Genomic DNA, 14341 nt, shown 5'->3' with positions numbered 1-14341 from the left:
ATTTTTGATTTGTTCGAGTTTTTTAAATCAAAATGTGGTGTGGTACCAAGTCAAATACCTAACAGAAGTCTAATTATATTACATCAACACTCTTACCTTTATCAACCAAACTTGTAATCTCATTAAGAAAAGCAATTTACTTTGATAGGATCTGTTTTCCATAAACTCATGTTGATTGGCATTAATTGTACTATTCTTCTTTAATTCTTTATTAATGGAGTCCCACATCAGTCGTTTCATTATCTTGCCCAGGATCGATATCAGACTGTTTACTCTTTTTAAATCCTGGCCCAATATTAGCTTTCTTCTGGAATTTCCACAGTATTCCAAGATTTACTGGAAATCAATATTAATGGTCCAGTAAGCTCCTCAGCAAGCACTTTTACAACTCTTGGGTGCCAGTTATCTGCACCTGCAGATTCTAAAGTGTCTGATTTCAGTAGATGCTGTTTACTATTCTCATGAGTTACTACTGAAATGGAAAGAGTGTCATCATCTGGCTTTTTCCCAAATATAGAACATAAATATTTATTGAACACGTCTGCCTTTTCTGCATTATTATTGATAATTTTACCATTTCCATCTAGTAATGGACCAACACCATAGTTAGGATTGTTTTTGTACTTAAGGACAATACATAGGTATTTAAATATATTAACTCTGCAAGTCTCAGTCTCCTTGCGACCTTTTGCTTCCTATATCAATTTTCTACTGTTATTAACTTTTGATTTATATTCATTACAATGGACTTCCCTTTTCTTTCATTTGTTATAAATTAATTATTTTATTTTTATAGTTGCCTTCACTTGCCCTCTAAGACAGGTAATTTTTTTAACCAATACTGCCTTCTTCCATTAATGTGGCTTTTGGGCATATATTAAAGTGTTCTTTAAAAATTTCCAGTTATCATTCACTTCTTTCTGATTAAATTCTCCACAACATTTTTTATTAAAAGCAGAACTAAAATTCCTTTTTTATACTTAACAGTTTAAATTCTGTCTCCCAATTTGACAGAGTACCTCTCCATAGGACGATTGAATTTTCTGTGTAATTTTTTTAAAGAAAAAGATTTAATAACTCTTACAGAGAAAACATTTAAATTTGTTTGTAATTCCCTTCATGGCAGCATGTAGTATTGAACATCTGTGTATGATTCCTGTTTGTCTAGTGTGAACCAGAGACCCGCTGGTGCCAGTGGCAAAGAGCTTGTTACTCTCTGTCAGCAAGTCCTAACAGGCCTGACAAACTCACTACACGTAACACATTGCTTTCGTAGTGTCTATCCATAAAGAGTGTCATGTAAGATCTTAAATGAAATCCCGGATCATGCTGGTCATTAATATTGTGAAATGTATGTACTGATGCTATTTAAAAAGCTATGTGTATATATACTGAAGATATGTTCTTATAGTTTACTCCCCAGCAGAGCTGAGAAACTGGTTTCCTGCCAGACCAGAGACGCTTGTCCATCTATCTGTTGAAATATAAATTGAGTATTGTCTCATTCATAGTCACCAGGCTGAGCTAAATGCAGATTTAACAGGAAGAGCAGAACAGCGGAGGCGGGGTGGGGTAGAGCTTTGTTTGGGAATGCACTTCAGAGGTTTATTTGGACTATAAGTGGCAGAGAGGGACTATATCATGGACTTTAGGAAGCTTATGTCACTCAGGGTGGTTTGGTTTTTTTTGGGTTTTTTGTTTTTTTTACACCCCTGAGCGACATAGGTATTGCCGACGTAAGAAGTAGTGTAGACATGGCCGTAAACCACAACAGCTGCAGCCCTTAGTGATGACACTACCTATGCTAATGGAAAAGCTTCTCTTCTCAGTGTAGGTACCTAGCCTTCCCAAGAGAAGGTAGCCATGTAGACATGAGAAACCCTCCTGTCAACAGAGTGCTGTCTACACCAAGAGTTAGATCAGTATAACTGCATTGCTCTGGGTACAATCTGCACTATTGAACAGCTATGGCTCCTCAATTCTCCTGGGTTCTGAGGAACCTTTTACACTGCTTCACGGTCAGAGCAACCACTCCTAGTCTGCTCACACACAACCTGCAGCAGGTAAGTTACTCCCATCTATACTGTCTGAGTGCTATGGCCAGCCACTCTTGAATTACACTGCAAAGCAACTCCAGCAAATTACCAGTCCCACACTTTCCCCCAGAAATGTACATCTTATACTGCCCAACTCTCTCTGGACAACACATGCTCATATAAATGACATGCACAAACCCTGTTATCCAAAATGGAGTTTACCAAACACTTCAGTCCAAACACACTGGTTTAGATAAAACAATAAAACAAGTTTATTAACTACAAGAAGATAGATTTTAAGTGATTACAAGTAATGAGGCATAAAAGTCAGAACTGGTTACAAGAAAATAAACACAACTAATACCTAACTTAACAAAGTGAATTGAAAGCAAAAGTTTCTCACCACATGCTTCAGCAGTCTTACTGGCTGAATTTGTTCATTCATTCCCTCAGTCTGTCAGGCACCTGTTTGCCTTTTATCTCTGAAGGACTGGTTTGTGGCTGCTTTTCTAAACTTGGAGCATGTCTCAGTAAGGTCATACAATAGAATTTTATAACCTTACATGCAATATTGCTACACATATTTTACAATGATCAGGGAATTGAGTTTTCATATACCACCTTTCCAGGCATACTTTGTACAAAAATTATCATAGTCTTGTAAAAGGGGTGAACATAGGGATACAGACTGTCGCAGTGTGTCAGGAAGTGACACCCAGTTTACCACCAGCAAGTCTCTCTTGTTGAGGCAGTGGGGGTAAAATGGTGATTCACAGTCTTGGGCACCCTGAGAAAGTGTTGCAACTAGTCAATGTGCAGGATATCTTAAGTGTTCCTGAATGCTAGCCAACTTCCTAAAAGAAATATGAATGACCTTATGTAGACATTTTTATGACTACATTCCTCATGCAACAAATAGGAATACAGTGGATGATTTGTAAGGCCCTCATTCTCCCTTTGTTCGTCCTCGTGCAGTCATGTCCACCTGTGCAAAGTGGGTGTAATATGCTACCATCCAGTATGAGTGAATGGAGAATTCTGATTTGGTAAATTTTATGTCTGTTTTTCATGGGTGTTAATGACTGAGCCAAGATATAAGTCAGTGGAGACTCAGGCCCCTTTACAGACCCCTCTAATGAAATTCTTTTTATTTTTTATAATCTTGTTTTGTTTTGTCATGGTAGGCCTGGGGCCAGGGGGGAGCCCTTGGATGTGGGGTGTAGTCTGTGAAGTGAACCGCCCCACAGTCACTCTGCAGAAGGTATTCCAGTCCTGCAGGGCTGGGCCCAGCTCTCCACTCCAAGCATTGCGACTTGGCACATGAGGTTGCAGTGTCATTCATCTTTGGCCTGGCTGCCTTCCATCATGACAGAGGGGTGCAGGTCATGATCCCACTCACTCAAAGTTGGCCCTGTCATGCCGGAGATGTGGACAGACCAAACCTCAGCAATGTTGAGACCCAGTGTGCAACACCTGGAGGAGAAAGCCAGGCCCAGCCCTCTGGGACAGGAGCTGCTGCAGGAGCCACTTGAGGGCTAAGTTTTTCATTTTGTAGGTTGCTTTTTATTTTATTTAATATTATTTTGCATTTACCAAAAAAAAAAAAAAAAAGACAGGGCCTAGCCTGTGTCTCTTGAAATGGTGGACTGGAAAAAAAAAACATTTTGTACCTTGTCTGTGCTAAAGAAATTCCCAGTTACCCATTTAATGCAGCTTTTAGACCCCAAAGCAGCACAAAGGGGCTTTAGTGAGGGCCGGAACCTGGCCCTTTATTTGTAAAGTATCTTCCAAAGATTGTTCAGAAATAGATATCTCTACTAAAATAGAACCTTCTCTGAAAGTATGATTGTATAATTTTTTGTTCCATCAAGTCATTTATGAGTGGGATGCAACTGAGAGTGCAGATCTGCAAAGCCTTCTTCATCAAGCGATCCAACTGGCATCAAGCGGACTACTCCTGTATGTAAGGATTATTTGCACAAGTAAAGATTTGCAGAACTGGATCTGAACATGGCGCTTTACCCACAACATGATGAGTCAAATTACTGGACTTACTCCATTGGTCCTATGTGACCACTAGCATTAAAAAAAAAAATGCTGCTTAAAGGTCAAATTCTAAATATTCGCCCTTTGGATGTTATGAAACAGAATACTAAGGGAGCAGGTATTGAAGTATTTACATCCCCAACTACTCAAGATATTTCTGACTAGTACAATACATTTCATGTGCGCATTTTTAACTGTTAAAATATCTTCCCACCTGTCAAAAAATATGGAGTCGCATAACAAAGATTCTGGTTTGGGGCTCAGCCCGTTCTAGTTTTCCAGGCCAAAAAAAAGAGAGAGAGAAAAGAACAAGAAGAGAACAAGAAGAGATGTCACAGAGGCAGAGGACAATAAGAAACTTTAGTGAGATCTGACACAGCCAATTTGTACATGATTGTTCTTTGGGCCATGAGCTGAACAATTCAGACATGTAGAGTTTGCCCGGAAATCACCTAATCAGAAAGATGAACAGCATAACTCTAAAATTCTCTGCTTGCCATGCTGAGTTCAGCCTTTGCACATGCTAAGTTCAGCCCCTCCAGCTCAGAAATCTTAATGAAGCTTCTGGGTTTTGGAATAATCCATTTTGCTTTTGAAGTCCTGAGCTCTGCAGGGGTTTCCCATTGTGCATGTTTGGAGATGTAGAAAAATCTAGGGTTGTTTTTGTCTTTTTCTTTGCACAAATAAGAACAGCTGGGAGTGTACAATGCATCTGAGAAGATAAATGCTATTTGAAAGGCATTGTTCTTTTGACCCATTTTCATCCCCAATTTACTGAACACAAAGAGCTCCTGGTTTTAACTTTGTCCACTGTCATTAACAACGCCTCATAACGTTAATTAATACTGCGGAACCTCGGGCTCGGTGCCTCACACGTGGGAATTTCTTGTGTGGGGTTTGTAGAGCAACATCTGCCAGTGAATAGGTTTTTAAAAAAAATTAAACAAAAGAGAAGCTCTGAGCTGAATCTGTGGCTAAATGATTAATATCACTTCATGTTTAAGATTTTTTTCCAGCCTATTTTGCTTAATGATTTTCAGCGATGAATATTACATGTCCTTCTGCAGTTAATTATTTAAGCTGATGAAACATGGTACTCACTGTGCCCTTGTAGGATTCTAAATTGAAGGGAACACACTTTCTAGTTACTGCTTTTAGAATGGCTGTGGCTTATGGAGGTTTCTTTCATTCAGAGATAGGGCTGTGATTAGACCGTTAGAACTTTAAAGAATCATTGTTCTTCAAACTGTTAATTTTTTCATTGATGAACCCTTATGTTTTTAACCCCATCTGCCGATAAGCTCCTTAAAATTGCTACCTGGAGTTCACTGGCAGAAATTGATAAGGCCTTCACCACTGCTGACCACCCACTGTTTGTGCCAGACTGCCAGCTCATTGCTTCAAAGAACAGGGTCTGGATAATCCTTTCCTTTCTGCTGGGAAACCCTTTCAGAACAATGCTTAATCAGAAGTATTCATATTTCAAAATTATCACAGTGTTTCAGGAACAGTTTGTGTCGGCCCCAGACTCTAAGCCGTGTTAGAAGTCTACCTACCCAGATTTCAATAGGAGACAAAGCAGATCTGCTGAAAGGGTCCTAGTAAGGAAGAGTTCAGCTAGTAATGACCATAAGCCAATTATTTCAGTATTTCTAGGTGATGGTTTCAGCTGCTAAAATCCATTTTGGAGCTGTGCTCAAGTAGCCCATATTATTTTTGATAATTGTGGGGTTGTTGTAGGGACCTGAGAGAGAGGCTATTCCCAAATTTGCAAGCAATGCAAACACAAAGGAACCAAACTCATCCCCGCAGTGAATGGAAGCGACCTCAAGGATAAATTTGCCGCAGGACTGAATATGAATTATAGTGATTACGCCATCTGCTACAAAAGCAGAAAGCTGATTTTTGGGTAGTTCTGAGTATCTAAGTGGAAAGTAAAAGATCTGTTATAGCTACAGTTATGCTCTAGATGGAGTTTTTTCCATAGAATATGTATCTGATGGGGCTGTGTAGCAAAGCGAAGACTCACTGGTGCAGCACCTCCTGCTGGTAGTCTTGGAATTAGCTCTTTTTCAGCCACAGAGCACCTCCTTCTGGCCGGTGGCTCGCCTGCCTCAGGGCCCCTGTGTCCCTCCCAAACCCCAATGCCCCTTACCCTGGGGTTCTGCGCCCTGCAACACCCCCATACGCTGGGTCTCTCCTCCCAGGGGAACCCCCAAACTTCTACACCCACCTTGCCTCAGTGGCTACTGCCAGTCGTCATCTAGCCCCCTCTCACTGGGGCAAACTGCAGTCTGTAAAGGCCACTCATCATTGCCAAGGGAGTCAGACAGGCTGCCTCTGCCTAAGCCCAGGCTGCACCTCTGCAACCCCTATACTGGCTTTGGCCTTTAGCAAGGCCTGCAGCCTTGGGATTTGCCAGGCTGGAGCTCCCCAACTCCTCTTGCCTTTCCCCAGCCGTGATCTACTCCCACTCCCTGAGCTCCCAAACAGCCAGGTCCTTCTCTCTCCACAGCTAGAGAGAGACTCCTTGCCTTCTGGCCCTGCAGCCCTTTTATAGGGCCCAGCCTGGCCCTGATTGGCTGCCTCGGCCTTCTCTGATTGGATTCCCACCCCAGCCCTCTATGAGGGCTGGCTTTTAACGCTTGCTGAGCCCGAGCAGGATGACCGCCCCACTACAGAAAAAATTCCGACAAAACATTTTATCAGAATGTGCTAGTTTGGCAAATTTGAAATGTTTTGAGGAAGACTGTCCTATTTTGCCAAAGTTACAATGGAACTCTGGCAGAGTTTTGAAACCTGCCTGGCATACTGCCAGCTCACTTGCCCAACTTCTGGGCAGCCCACCTGGCTGGGAAGGCTGGGTTTCCAAGGTCCACCTGGCCACCCCATTTCAAAAAAGATATATTGGAATTGGAAAAGGTGTAGAGAAGGGCAACAAAAATGGTTAGTGGCATAGGTGCTCCCCCAGGCTCTGCCCAGGTCCTGCCCCCACTCCAGCTCTTCTCCCAATGCCCACCCCTGCTCTGCTTCATCCCACCCCCACTCCGTCCTTGCCCTGCCTCTTCCCCACTCCTTCTGCCCCTCCCCTGAGCGTGCTGCACCCTCACTCCTCTCCCTTCCCCCTCCTGACACCGCAAAACAGCTGTTTCACGGCAGGCTGGAGATGCTGGGAGGGACGGGGAGGTGCTGATCGGCAGAGTCCACCGTGGGGAATGAGGCTCGGGGGGAAGGAGAGCTATTGATAGGGGGGCTGCTGGTGGGTGCTCTAGCCCCAGAGCACCCACGGAGTTGGCACCTAGGGTTAGGAGTTTGGAACAATTTCCAGATGAGGAGAGATTAAAAAGACTGGAAATTTTCAGCTTGGAAAAGAGACAGCTTAAGGGGAAATATGATAGAGGTCTATAAAATCTTGAATATTGGGGAGAAAGTGAATAAGAAAATGTTATTTATTCCCTTACATAACACAAGAACTAGGGCTCACTCAATATAATTAATAGGTAGCAGGTTTAAAACAAACAAAAAAGTTTTTCTTCACACAACGCACAGTCAAGTTGTGGAACTCTTTGTCAGAGAATGTTGTGAAGGCCAAAATTATAACAGGGTTCAAAAAAGAACTAGATAAGTTCCTCAAGGATAGGTCCAACAATGGTGAGTATCCCTAGCCTCTGTTTGCCAGAAGCTGGGAGAAGACAACAGAGGATGGATCACTTGATGATAGCATGTTCTGTTCATTCCCTCTGAAGAACCATCATTGGCCAGTATGGGGTGTGCTTGACAGGAGACGCTGGCCCGTCATCTTCAATCCTACCTCTTGGAAACATCTCAAGCTAGTCTGCAAAGGATGAGTATGTTCTTTCCCACCTGTTGTTTTCACTCTAGAAGATTACCTTATCCATGTACCCAGCAGCCAGCCTTTCATGCTCTGGCTCTTTGTTCCTCATGGGGTTCATTCAGTGTTAACTTATGTTAGTGTAACCTACTAGTCAGTGTGTCCCACATGTCCCTCTCTTGGTCTGACCCACAGAGTATATTGGTCTTTTACAGCTCTCAGTTGGAGAGCCTGACTTGTTAGTTCAAGCTGTGGCTACTCACTCTTGGTGTTGGCCAAGGCAGTAGCCATTACATAAGCACACACCATCACCAGCAGGTCTGCTCAAAGCTCTTCGTACTGAATGTTGCTGCTGTTTTATTCGATATAAATCACTGGATTTTTCTTCACAGTAGGCTTGTCTTAATCACACCACTAAAAATACCACAAGAGTGGATCCAACTCAGTTAAAAAGCAAAAGGTTAAAAAAACATTTGGAAGTGCCACTGCCAAATGGCTACGTTAGACCCTTTATTGGAAATCAGTGGGACTTAGGCTGTGTGATTGGGGGAGAGGTGTATCCTACATTGGAACTGAAAGAGTTAAGTGGAGATGATGAGCACAGTTAGGGTGTCCGCTTGCTCCTGGGGTGTGGGCCAAGCCCAATTAAAGAAGAGTTCCAACTAGAGGAGGGGAGAGGAAGTTGGGTAGTTGGAGGGCTACCATAAAGGGAGGAAATGCTGGGATCCTCTCCTGAGTAGAAGACAGTGGCAAGAGATCAGGAGAGAGATACAGAAGCCATCGGGGTAGAGCTAGCTCTGCTGGTGAGCCCTGACAAAAGGACAGCGATCCAGGGAGGTGTTCAAGTGAGGAACAGAGCAAAGGGGACACTTAGGAGGAAAGGAAGTTTGAACTTGAGGGCAGAAGTGCTATAAGTTTGTATAGGCTGAAGTAGAAAGAAGTCCAGAGAGGTTGGAGGGGATGGGTATGAATAGACAGACCTTGCCTGCTTATTCCAGAGTTCCTGGACTTGAACAAAGAGGAGAGAGCACCGGAAAGGGTGACATGAACCCCCTTGATATACAGAGATAAGGAGTCTTGGAAGCCTTGATGCCAGAGGAGGCTAAGGACCTGATGTAAGGATACTGGACTTATTTGTTGGGCTCTGCTATCCTGGAAGGGTGAGAAGGGGACTATAAATGACCTGGCCAGAGGGCTGAGTCACAAGAAGAGGCGAACCACTGCAGGGCTGGAGTAGCTGCTGGGGAGTGGGAGAGCAGAAGCTAGATGAGAAGAGCCATGATGAGGTGAGCCAGCAGTGAGTCACCCCTCGACATGCTTCTAAGGGCCAGATTTTTAACAGTGTTTAGGTGCCTAAAAATGCAGATAGCTACCAAGTGGATTTTCAAAATCCCCTAGGCACCTGGAGTTAAGTGCCTAGGCACTTTTGAATATTCCACTAGTCACCATCTACATCTTAAAAATCTGACCCTAAGCAACTAAAGTCACTTTTGAAAATGAGCCAAAGGCCTGGTCTACACTAAAAGGTTAAATTTTTCCATTAGCCTACCTACTGCCTCTCTGGGAGGCGGGTTATCTACACCAATGAGAGAACCACTCCAGTCGACATAGGTAGTGTCTACACTGAAGTGCTACAGTGGCTGCTCTAGATAAGCCCAAGTCACTTACATGCTTTTGAAAATGTTACTACAGGTTCCTTTGCCTTGAATTCCTCCTCCTATAGAGATCATCTCTATTTAAACAGCTTTGCTGACTTAAATCAAAATAACATCCTAAATAAAATAGTATTCTGCTAGAAACTAGCCATCCTCATTTCCACAGCTTTCATCATTCACCTCTGACCCTGGGTCTTTATTGCTTGTCATTACTGGTCTTTGCTTTTACTGTGTCTGACCACTATTGGTATTCACTTTCCTCTTTTCTTTCATCTTTCCCTAACTCCCTCTGCATTTGTCTCCTGTTATTTTATGATTTTATTTTTACTCCCCAATGTAGCTTTCTATCAAATATACAACTTTGTAACTGACTTTACCATCATCTTCCTACTTTTTAAAAAAATTTTCTTAGTCATGTTTTGGGGGGATTAGACAAAGGCTAACAACATACACATCTCAAGACTTTCCTTCACACCCACCCACACAACACAAACACTCATAACACTTCCCTGATAAACAGCAGAACAGAACTTTGCCTTTATTTGTTATTCAGATTAGGTTGAAGGCTCTTTGAGATAGTGAAGTCACTAATCAAGCGCACAGCATTTATTTATTCCGAAAAATAAAAAAAGACTTTCCCAAGCTGTAGGCATTTTTACCATATATTAAAATAGAAGCAAAAATAATAAACAAGAATAAGATCAGCCGCTTTCCCACAGTGGAGATGAGGGAGGGGGAAAGGGCCATTTTGCAGAAGTTATTCAATTCTAATACCTAGTGTAGCCTAAGATGGGACCTTTTTTGGATAGATCCTGTTTGGGGGCAGGAAGGAATCCATGCAGGTACAGATTTTGTCATTTTCTCCCATGCCCTGCATGCTAACAGTGGGGAGATTTGCATAGATCCTGTGTGTAGATTCCCCCCCCACGCACCTCACACAGTGGAAGTACGCTGGTTGCACTACTTCTGTGTCTGTGTAAGGTGCAGCGAATGTACGTATACTAATGTCATGAGATGATTTCTCAGAGAACCACTGCATAAGTATAATTATAAATGTAATAATTCTGAACTGTATTGCTTCACTGGATATTGTGCCTTTCATAAAAAGGATTCCAAAGTGCTCTCGAAACTTTTTGCTTTTTCACCCCAAGGGAATTCAGCCACATCTGAGGTGAAAGGTGGACAGACTCTGACAGTCATTCTATGCTGGAAGTCAGACAGAACAGGTTTGGGGAGGAAAAAGTACAGAATAACTTCTCCACTTTGATGATTGCATGAATCCAAAATTGTATTTTGTCTTAAGGCTGAATGAGAGGCCACCAGGCAGATGTGCAATGTTAAAGCTTCATTTTCTCCGTTTGGGTCTTGGAAAACTGAAAATGGAACATTTTGGCATGAAAATACCTTCATCAACACCAGCTGTGTGCTTAAAACCTCCCTGATTGCTCAGGACTCACTCTGGAGTTCCTTGAATAGAGTTAGGTTTGTTTGTTTTTTTGAGGACATCAAATAAAGCCACTTTGAGTGATTTCCTATGCAGCTTCAAGAGGAAGAGATCAGTGGTCATGTCCTTCTGTTGAAAAAACTAGTCCTGACAGAGGCGTCAGGGACAATCTGCTTCAATTGATTCTGAATTCAGCTGTTTGTCCCTCAAGCTGTTGGCTGGGCATAGATAGACAAATTCAAAATGTTGCTTGAGAAAACTGAGCTCACACGTTATAAGATTTGCAACAGAGCTGTCCTAGTACGGTGACCAGATGTCCCAATTTTAGAGGGACAGTCCCAATATTTGGGGCTTTTTCTTATACAGGTGCCAATTACCCCCCACATCCATCCCAATTTTTCACACTATCTGGTCACCCTATGTCCTAGCATAATCCCATTTGAAGCCAAATCCTTCTAGCCTATTGACTTAACAGGTAATGTGAACCGGATTTAGCCCTAGAAGATATAGCTTGAGTGAAGGGACCATGTTCAAGTGTGCTAGCTGAAAACAAGACAGCAGAAATTCCTTTGTGCTTGTAATCATCAACCCTAAACCAGCGTTCCATGATGTTTTCATTTCCTTACTGTTGTTGTATCTCTGTCCTCTGAGATGCTGTCTCTAAGGAAACGAAGAGTGTTTCCTTTCCGAGAGCTCAGGTTCACTCTCAGGTTGGTCTAGCTATTAAAAATAGGTTATACCATTGTGAGCAGTTCCCTCTTACTATATGCAAATATACTTGTGAATCTATATTCCCTGGTAAATTACCCTTGTTTATGTGAACATCTAATATTAAACACTTTTTTTTGTTTTTTTTTATACATTGCTAAAGTTGAGCAACCAAATATTAACTCTGTCACCACTCAGAAGGATTCTCAAACCTCTTTGGAACAGTCCATATTTTATCAGAGAGTTTGTCTCATGCACACCTCTCCTCCCATTCAGCATCAGACAGACCACCTCACCCACTTGCAATTTTAAAAATATCCCCATAGAAATTACAGTAACTGCTAGCATGGAAAAGTAACAGTAAGCAGATATTGAATGCTGTTTTGGGCTATCTTATAATGCAATTTAATAGCTGGAAAGGTGGAGGAGGAGCAGGCAGCACCATGTAGGTGCTAGCCAATCACAAGTGCTCAGTTCAAGAACCTCTGTCTTAAAATCATTATTGGACAAACAATGCTATCAAGGAAAAAATGCAATATATAATAAAATACAACATGAAAATTCCGATACAGCTTAATGCACAGTAAACTCTTTCTACTGTACATATTTGTATCCTGACTGTTTATGTTGTGGCAGCGCTTAGAGGCCCCAATCAAGAATCAGTGCACCATTGTGCTAGGTGCTGTACACAAACATAACAAAAAGATGGTTCCTGTCCCAAAGTGTTTGCAATTTAAGTGTCAGATGAAAGACAACAGACAGGTACAAGTACACAGTGGGTACACAGGGTGAGAGAGTTTTTTCTAATAAGCAGCAGTCCCAAACCCCAACCCAGCCTCTGTCCAGCTGCCTAATTGTTGTCAGGTATTTTGTAGGCATCATGGTATAGGCTTATCATTCTAAATTGTAACAATTGTATTCAGGGCCAGCTCCAGACCCCAGCGTGCCAAGCGCGCGCTTGGGGCGGCATTTTGCCAGCAGGGTGGCAGGCGGCTCCGGCAAACCTTCCGTAGTCATGCCTGCAGGAGGTCCACCGGAGCCGCGGGACCAGCGGACCTCCCGCAGGCATGACTGTGGAGGGTCCGTTGGTCCCGTGGCTCCGGTGGACCTCCCGCAGGCATGACTGCGGAGGGTCCGTTGGTCCCGCAGCTTGGGTGGACCTCCCGCAGGCATGCCTGCGGAAGCTCCACCGGAGCCGCGGGACCAGCGGATCTTCCGCAGGCACGTCTGCAAGAGGTCCCCCGGAGCCGCGGGACCGGCGACTGCCAGAGCGCGCCCCCTGCGACATGCCACCCTGCTTGGGGCGGCCAGATTCCTAGAGCCACCCCTGATTGTATTGTTCCTGTAACCCAGCCCACCACTCAGACGGGCTTCCTTCCTTCACAGCCAGCTTGGACTAGATGCCACAGACACTGAAAGCAAATACCTCTGTGCGTGCATGTGTATTTGTTCAGTCATTCTTGAGCTATAAGCACTACAGTAATATAGTTACATCTAAATTGATATGGCAATTGTATTTTCTTTGAGAAACTGAAAAATACAATATCATAATTTCCTGAAAAGTGTGTATGTCTGTGCTGTACAAAAGATGATTGTTTGCAGTCAGTTACAGTATTTCATGATCTATCTGTTCAGATTTCAAAAATACTTTCAAAAGACAATTGTCTTCTTACTCAAACACACCCAAAAATGTATTAAAGCTCTATTGGAAGTATAAAATCTGTTAAAATGGAAAGTAGTTGATGGATTTCATTTAGACTAATAGAGCAATATTTTAAATGTACTTATAATAATTTATAGGTCAGTATCGTAGGTTCATTATAATTTCAGGAGTATATTTAACTGTTTCTAAAGCACATATAAGGAAAGTGCTATATAAACCCACAATCCTGCAACTGATAGTGCTTCAAGTGGATTGCTGCTTTCACTGACTTCAATAGATCTCTCTGCAGGCAGAAAAATCTACCCACATGCTATCAATTGCAGTCTCGGGGACTAAATGGTTACTATTATTATAATACTAAATTAAAATATATAGTGTATTATTGAAATTCTATCACTACATTATAACCAAAACATATCATTAATATACAGTATTAGAATTATCACTGGCTTTGAATTGTATGTTGTTGGTTTTTAGCATCTCTTTGTAACAGTTGGACAAAGCTGAAAACAAAGATCAAATATATACCAGACAACATAAAATAATTTACATATTGAATGATACAACTTCATATCAAGTTAGTTACGGTCATTTTTTAAAAATTAATGTCTTTGTGCAAAATAATTTTACACTTTGGCTCACAGACACAAAGGCACCAACACAGTTTGTCAGTCCAATTTCAGTTTAACTTGTCCATTTGTCCACTCCTTTTTCTAGTTCACAGTCCAAGAGGATATTCTGTTGCATAACTTAAGAGAAGAGGCCGTACGCTTTGAAGTTCTTCATTTAGTTTTGAATTAAGTCCAACACTCCACCATGTTCAATATAGTGCTCCCTATGAATGAAATTCATCCCTATGCACAAGGCCCTATGAACCACGTAAGTTTTTCTTAAGTCTTTAATGTAAGATGGAGATGCTGAATTCCATTGTTCTTACTTTAGTATATTTTCCTGCCA

General features: G+C 42.2%; 1 protein-coding gene across 3 annotated transcripts in view; it reads left to right on the top strand.

Annotated features, from left to right (window-relative positions):
* Positions 1-14341, top strand: part of CHST9 (carbohydrate sulfotransferase 9) — a 204176-nt gene that overhangs the window by 20843 nt on the left and 168992 nt on the right. The window contains exon 2 of one of the 3 annotated variants that reach the window (XM_039526934.1): positions 14102-14263. The exons of the other annotated variants lie outside the window; for them this stretch is intronic. The gene's annotated coding sequence lies outside the window, so the exon portion shown is untranslated. The remainder of the gene's footprint in view (positions 1-14101; positions 14264-14341) is intronic. 3 annotated transcript variants of the gene reach the window in all.

This window comes from Mauremys reevesii, linkage group 2 (genome assembly GCF_016161935.1).
Source record: "Mauremys reevesii isolate NIE-2019 linkage group 2, ASM1616193v1, whole genome shotgun sequence".
Classification (NCBI taxonomy): domain Eukaryota; kingdom Metazoa; phylum Chordata; order Testudines; family Geoemydidae; genus Mauremys; species Mauremys reevesii.
This window is presented reverse-complemented; position numbering and strand designations above follow the sequence as displayed.